The sequence below is a fragment of the Saccopteryx bilineata genome, chromosome 5 (assembly GCF_036850765.1).
Source record: "Saccopteryx bilineata isolate mSacBil1 chromosome 5, mSacBil1_pri_phased_curated, whole genome shotgun sequence".
In the NCBI taxonomy this organism is placed as follows: domain Eukaryota; kingdom Metazoa; phylum Chordata; class Mammalia; order Chiroptera; family Emballonuridae; genus Saccopteryx; species Saccopteryx bilineata.
In genome coordinates, this window is record NC_089494.1 from 96,420,911 (window position 1) to 96,429,030 (window position 8,120).

At 32.8% G+C, this 8,120-nt stretch overlaps 1 protein-coding gene across 1 annotated transcript in view; it reads right to left on the bottom strand.

Moving 5' to 3' along the window:
* ARHGAP15 (Rho GTPase activating protein 15) overlaps positions 1-7,135 on the bottom strand; it is a 694,101-nt gene extending 686,966 nt beyond the window's left edge. Inside the window, exon 1 of the mRNA XM_066279712.1 lies at positions 7,005-7,135. The gene's annotated coding sequence lies outside the window, so the exon portion shown is untranslated. The remainder of the gene's footprint in view (positions 1-7,004) is intronic.
* Between the last annotated feature and the right edge of the window lie 985 nt (positions 7,136-8,120).

Here is an 8,120-nt window from a genome sequence, read left to right on the forward strand (position 1 = left end):
ACATCAGTAGAGATTAGAACAAAAAGTTCTCTAAGTAGTTAGAAAATGAATCTCAAAGATAAAATGATTTAATTTTTAATCCCATGGTTTTAGCAAATAGCTTAAAATTTTAATAGTTAGCGGTGGTTGGTGTTTTCTATTACTTTATGACAAGATAGTTTCAGATGGTGTGTTACTTGTTTTGAGTTTCAGAAAGGCACCATAGTGTATAATGGATCCTGACTTCTAATCCACCTTTTCATCACTGCCAGTTTACTCAACATGTACCCATAGGGTGTCATTTGTTTGAAGTATGTTCCTAGCTCCTCTTTCCCTATATGTATCCTACTTTTCATACCCAGGAGAAGTCACAAATTTCCATATTCTATAGCCACAGTCAACTTTCTGTTTCTGCTTAAATAATTTATTCTATCACTAATCAAATATTCATTCAGTGTTGGTTATATGTATGCTACCATTATTCTAAGTTGTAGGTATTTAGTTGTAAAGACAAAGTACATACTGTCACCGACCATTCAGTCTATATAAAGATAGCCACTAAGCAATGTAACAACAACAACACCAAAAATATAATTCCCCGTTTTAAAGAGGCTATTTAGGAAAACAAAAGCAGAATAATGAGGTAGAAAGGGCCTTGCAAAACAAAAGCAGACTTAGTGAATTTGATGCATAACAAAAAGTCATTTGAAATGGGTTAGTAGCAGAGTTGTTTAATTTGAGTATTAGAAGGGCCACTCTAGTTACTCCTTGAAGAATGACTATACTATCAAAAGTAGAGGCACAGGAACAAGCCAGGAGAATTCTGCAGTAACAGTGGTAAGAGTGGTGAGAAGTGATTGAATTTGGGATATTTTGATATTTTCTACCCCTTGCTAAATATCTAATTCATTTCTGTTTAGAGAAATCTGTTTCATAAAAGCTGAATATATACAACCAACATTTAGAAATATAAAATACATGAATAAATAAAAAATGGGTTTATGTAAATATCAACAAATTGAAAAATGTACATAAAATATAGTATTAAAATATTTTTATTTTTTGTGAGAGAGAGAGAGAGAGAGAGAGAGAACGGGGTATAAAGACAAGGACAGACAGACAGGAAGGGATAGAAGCATCAACTCATAGTTGAGGCATCTTAGTTGTTCATTTATTGCTTTCTCATATGTACCTTGACTGGGGGGGATGGGGGGGCCTCCAGCCAAGCCAGTAACCCCATGCTTGAGCCAATGACTTTGGCTTATGCCAGCGAACAAGGGGTCATGTCTATGATCCCACGCTCAAGCTGGTGACCTCAGGGTTTTAAACTTGGGTGCTTAGTATCCCAGGCCGATAATCTATCCACTGCGACAGCACATGGTCAGCCTTAAAAAGATTTTTACTAAATCTCTTTTTTTCCCTGAATCTTTTTCTTCACCAAAATTTTTAAGAATTGTGAGACTTAGAGTTTTCTTATACTCAGAGTGTACTTAATAAATGATAACACAGAAAAACATATTTAGTAAGGTAAAAAAAACTGACTAAAATGTTCTGAAAGTTGCTACCTCTTCAAATCTTCTCGCATTCATTCTAAATGTGCAAATCAACATTACTCTATATATTTTTTATGACTTTTCTCTTATTTGATACTACAAAGTAAAATGGTAAATGTGGTTTTATCTAAAACTGTGGTTTCATCTAATGTTGTGATATCATACATTTTAGTGTACTCATTTAGCAGATTTTGAGGGAAATGTCATTGTACAAACAAAATTTAGAAAACATAAAATAAAAAGACCCATTTAAGAAAAAGAGATGTGAGTTTATAAGAACCCTTGCTGAAAAAAGCAAGCGATAGTGGTCCATATTTTTCAGGCTCTGCCTGTAACTATTGAATTGGAAGCAGTTTGGGGTAAGGAGTATGAGGACAACAATGAAATTGAGGGTAAATCTTAGGTTACTACCTGAAAAGACAGATGAATGGTGGTGCCATTGAATGAGAAGCATGGAAATGGAGAAGAAGAAAGTTGGGTCAGAAGCAAGTGGGAGGTAATTAAGAGCTTAGTTTCAAATATACTCGCTTTAATATCTCTATGAGACCTTCCAGGGGATGTAACGAATAGGCAAGTGCTTTCACAGTTTTAGTGCTAAGAAAAGGTTTTTTGTTGAGATCTAATTAGAATTTAGATAGTATTGAAACTCATAGCACTAAATAAGATCACCTAAGAATAAACTTAGAAAACAAGAGCTGGGACTGCAGAGGTATAAATCTGAAGATTGAGGGCAGAACATTGCAACATTTAGAGGACTGAATGATGAGAAAGAGTGAGCAAAGGAAATAGAGAACGAGCATCCAGTTAGTTTGGAGAAAAACTGGGAAGATGAAATAACCCAGAAGTCAAATGAAAAGATAGGTTCAAGAGGGAAGGAATGTTCATTTGAATTAAGTACAACTCAGATAATTGATAATATGAAGACGTAAAAATAGCCATTCAATTTGGGAAAACAAAACCATTGGGACTTTGACATAGTATGACATAGTATTATTTCTATGGCATTGTATTTATGCACATAAAGTTATATTTAGGTTCTTGTGTTTGTGAAACTAAAAAGTTTTCACTGGCTAAACAGTACATTTATTCTTTGTGTCCTCAATAATTCATAGACCAACACAGTGTACATAGTTGCTTAAAATTATTTATGGAATTGAATTGAATTGGGCTGATGTCCAAAAGAGAAAAATCAGTTTTGAAATCCACAATTGTATGTGTGCTATTGATAAGACCAATCCTTTAAACTAAGATATTCTGTCTATTCTTTGGCATCTTGTAAGTACCCCCTCTCGTCAGATGAGATTTCTTCCCATGCCAGAGGAGACAGAAACAAGGAAGCATGTATTCCCTTCACTTTATTTCCTTCCTTCATCCTATCTATATCCAATTCATCTGCATGAACACTCAGTGAAGTTCTCATCCTTCTGTTTCAGGTTAATTTATCTACTTGAGCTAGTGATGAAACCCATTTATTTGAGTATTCTCTGAGACCTTGTTGGATTTCTGACTATATTTTTATTTCTTTTCCCGCTCTTCTTTTCAACATTCATATTTTATCCCGTTTTTAAGCTACTATCTATTTTACGCTTTATAAAAAGTATATTTTACATATGTTAGCCTCAGCTCCTTACTTCCTTTAACATCTATTATGAGGCTTAAATTTCACAAATGCTTTTGATCCCTTATTACGCATTTGAGAAAGGATATAAAATGACAAATAGAAAATTAATCTTTTAAAAACAAACTCAACCTCCATCATCGTAACAGAAATATCACATAGACTCTATTGAGATACACTTTTCTATAGACAGAATCAGAAAAGTATGGCCACATAGTCTGTGTGAAAAGCCGTGGAGCTCCAGCAGCAATCTCATTATGTGCTGGTGGAAGTTCAAAAAGTTAAAACTAATGTGAAGAATAGTTTGACAATAACTATTGAACTTATTTTATCTCTCTCTTTTTTTAAAATAAATAGTATTCCTGGGAATTCATTTCATAGATATGTTTTCAAGCGTTCACAATCACATCAAAACATTTATTGTATTAACAAAAAATTAAAAACATCCTAGACACTTTTAGTAAGAAACTGACAGAATTATGTATGATGCACCCACACAGTGGAACACTGTACAGATGTGAAAAATTTGGATAGTTTTTTGTTTTTATTATGGAAATATCTCCAAAGTTTTACTAAATAAAAAAATAGCAGAGCATGTATAGTATATTATCTTTAATATAGTAAAGGAAGACATATATATATACACACACACATATGTATATATAAAAAACACAAAGGGTTTAGAACTGTGGTTATCTGTTCAGTTAAGGTGGGAGTGAATGGAACATATAAAAATAAGATTATGAAAAAAATTTCTCTAACAGTTTTATATTTAGGTTTTATTTTGATTGTTTATGACCTTACTACATTTATCACCTATTTTCTAACTAAAACCAAATAAAAAATATATATAAAAATGACTTCCATAAAATGAAAAAAAAAAGTATAATTGTCTCCACTGCTTAAAGCACAGTGAACAAAGAGCTAAAAAATAAAGAAAATAAAACTTAAGCCTGATAATTATGTGTGCATTCCTGGATCCAGCCATGCCTGACTGCTTTTCATAGACCTTTAGTTATACAAATCATTGCCAATCTCTATTGCCTAGGATAATTTTAATGCATTTTTTATCTTTTGCAAATTAAAGTCTACTATGAACTGATTATAGAATATTTATAAGTACATTTTAAAGTCTAGCCATATAACAATTATTATAAAAATATGCTTCTGATACTTAAAAAGTTAAATTTAGAATAGTAAATGATTTTTTAAATATGTAAAGTAATTGACTATATTAAATATTTTCTAAGTTTATGGGAATACCAAAATTGTATGAGGATATAATGCAAGTAATTTTCATCTGCTACAAGAAATGTGTCTATCTCTTCAGGAATATCTTAGAGCAATGGGCACCTCTCTTTGATAGATCCTTTATATAAGACAGTCTCAAAAATTCTGTGCTTAAATACCACAAGCAGGACCAATGAGTAACAAAACACATTTTCTGCCATAAAATATATCTCCCTATTTGCCTCATTCAAAACTGAAGTCTTCAACATTTAGCTCTTCCTGTGGACCCTACCTGCTGAGAGACATTAATAAAATTCTGCTCAGAGGAAGAGGGGAGGCCTAGCAAAAAAGGCAAGAGAAAATTCTGTGGCTTTCTCCTGTGATCATGTGCTGTTTTTTTTTTTCAGATGCTCTAAATGCTGAGAAATAGGATGCACAAGTTTTAAGGATAATGGGAGTGGAATGAAAGGAGCAAGGTGGGGTGTGTCCCTCTCGGAACTAAGGTGGAGGTACTCTAAAGTAGGGATAGAACAGGCCACTCCAGAACAGAGCACTAAAAAAGAAGGCAAAATATCAATAAACAAATGTTTCCTTCCCGAATATTGCTGAAAGCTGGCCCCAAGTGGAAAAGCATAACATTCTTCAAATAAATCTTTAAAACATTCTTTAAATAAACATTCTTTAAATAAATTTGGAGACTTCGAAAGAAGTCTCCAAATAAGAGCCCCTGTATTGTTTTTATTTCACCAAAATGTGTTTCTTATTCACTTAAAATGTATAAAGGTATAGTAACCTATAATAACTCATTTGGAATTGCTTCTTAGATAATACATTACTTGTTTTTACAAGCAATTCTGATCATACCCTACTTTACATGTCTATAAGCTCTACTTGTTGATCTTTATAAATCCATACTAACCTATGTTTAATTAATTCTTAATTTTATATGCATTCCATGAAATGTTTCTATTTTAATTTAACTTTCTGCGAGAAACATTGTTTTACAAAGAATTTGGCTTTTATATTTATAATGTTACATAGTTTAAAAAAACTATATTGGACTTATTTTTAGTAGCAAATGCTTATGTGGATATTCATTTTTTTCTAATCTGTAAGTAATGCATATGTTTATTCAAGTGATGTTCCTTTATAATAAAATGAAGTAATAACATATCAACCCAAACCATCTGAATTACAGAGCTTCTATAGATACAAAGGTTCAGAACCACAATATTGAAGACAGAATTAAATAACGTTTTCCATTGTGAAGTAATACAACAAATTAAAAAGCTAATCAGTACATCAAAGCAAATACATGTTACTAGGGTTTTCTTACAGTCTAACAATAAAAAATATATGGAACACTGTTTTAATCTCTAGTTTTTCATGATCATTTTAAGTTAACAAGTAGCTAGCTTCAGTATGGACAACTGAAGAGGTCTTAAAATGGAGTGTACTAGCATGCCCAATAATTTCCTGCTAAATTGACCACATCAAAAAACACTTATAAATATCTTTCAATAGAAGACAATAAAAGAAAAGAACATTGTTGCCACTTATCAACCCTGTAACCATTTTTTAATAACATAAAAAAATAGGTGTTGTGGGGGCTGTTGTTTCCCCCACCCAACAGCACAATAAAAATAATATTAGGGAAGGGTGGATCATATCTGGTGCTTTTATTAAAATTTTTTCAAAAATTTACAGTCAGATTTATTTTAGGTATGTGTCTCTGAGATTAGAATACTTTTATATTTTCTATATATAAATTACACCACACAAAGATTCTATAAAGGCAAGAAGTCAATATAAAGAAAAGCTATTATCAGCTTATGATTATGAAAACCTTTTCATTTCTAGAGTTTTTAAATTTTGGAAAACATCAAGGAAAGGAAATTATAATTACATAAATAGAAAAAGTGTATTTGCCTCTTTTCCTAAGAGTAGCCTTTGGTGAAGTCAGCTACGACTCCTTTATAAACATACATTTGTTATGAAATAAAACTTGCACTCAATTCACCTTTTATCTTAAGTAAAATTTAGGAAAAACATTCCAATGTCACGCTTTTTCTTGCTTTTTAAACTTTTTTTTTGCTTTTTAACAGCTATTTAATAAAGTGCACATTTAATAACCTGCACCTCTTTAAGGGTTTCTAACACTAACTTTAATACAACACTTTCCAGTGGGTGTTTCTCACATTGTGGTCCCGATGTAACTTCTACTGGTAGAAGAGCCTTTCTTTCATTCTCTGGCTCTCAAATAGTACATATTCTTATAAAACAATCAGTGAAAGATGCAAAGTTTCAAATTTTCTCAAGTAGTTATTTTTAAAACACTCTCAAACTGAAACTATACCTTATTTTATCTTTAATATTTTAATGTAAAGTCTGAGCAAATGATCTTAGTATAATTTCTCAATAAAGAAGTTGAGAATTTGACAACTGCAAATATGAAAAGAATATTCTTCCTTACACCAAAGGAAACAAACTGAAGTTTTCAGTCACAGGTGAAAACATTGCATTGTTGCAGAAATGATTATATGTTTACAGTAGAGCTTAAAATAATTTGTCAAATGGTTTTAAGTTTAAATTGCAAGTTCAATATAAAGTTAAAATTCACTTACCTTTTCACTGTGATGACTTGTTATTGAAACTGCCATCAACGTCTAACTGTTAATGACTCTTACAACAAAAACGGAAAACAGTAAAGTCACATGTTGTAAGAGTAGGCCTATGTCGGATGCTGTTTAATTTCAGTACTGAAGGAAAAAAAGAGGGGGGTGGGGTAAGCATAAAAATTTTAAAATAAAACCACTTCCTGTGTAGCTACGGTTAACCACACACATCACATCATTACTCGATTTGAAGAAATTGCCTTGTATAGTCAACAATATCGCTATTTTTCAATGTGATTTTCAGTTTTCAAACACTAGACACATTTATATAGGTATCATCAATTCTGATTTAATGGGGAAAATGTGTGGTTAAAATTTAGCAGGGGAGGGGAGGATAGCAAGCTGCTTAGACCTGAGGAAACTTCCTCTTTCTCTGCCTTCTAGCAAGGGCTTAAAATTTAAGTGTCTACTATCTTCAGTTGGCTTGAACATGTACACATGCTGCCAAGAGGCTCAGCCTATTGACTTGGGAAGCCAAAAAGCCACGTTCAATTCACAGACCTGGTGTTTCTGTCTCACTCATGGATGGGCCTACAAAGAGGTGCTCCAGTTAATAAGCTCATGGGGTCTCAGACAGGTTGCATTAGACCTTCAGGAAACACAACCCAGGGCCACGCTGCCATCTGGGGGAAAGGAGGGTGCTCGCCTAGCATGTGCAGTGTGTGACCTTGGCTCCGGCCGTGGCTCTGACATTGGAGTGTAGTCTCTGGGAGTTTTTAGAGCAGTTCTTAAATCTGTTGAGGAGCTTTTGGTCTAGCTGAATGATTGTGTGGCCTGAGTTAAAGTGAAAAATAAAATAAAAAATTCAATGGCATCATTTTTGGATTGCTGCTATGTGCCCTTCTATATCAATCATCAGCCAATCCAAGATATATCTCTTTCTTGGGGGATCTCAACAATAATAATACTGAATGCATCTTTATTGAACCATGGAATTCAAGAAATAAACTCCTGGATGTCCAGGCTTGGCTGTGTTTTTAATTAATTTATTTTTTTTCCTGAGATTTGCAAGATAGTCACAAAAGGAAAAGCTTCCCTTAAATATATGAGACCATTACATCACAA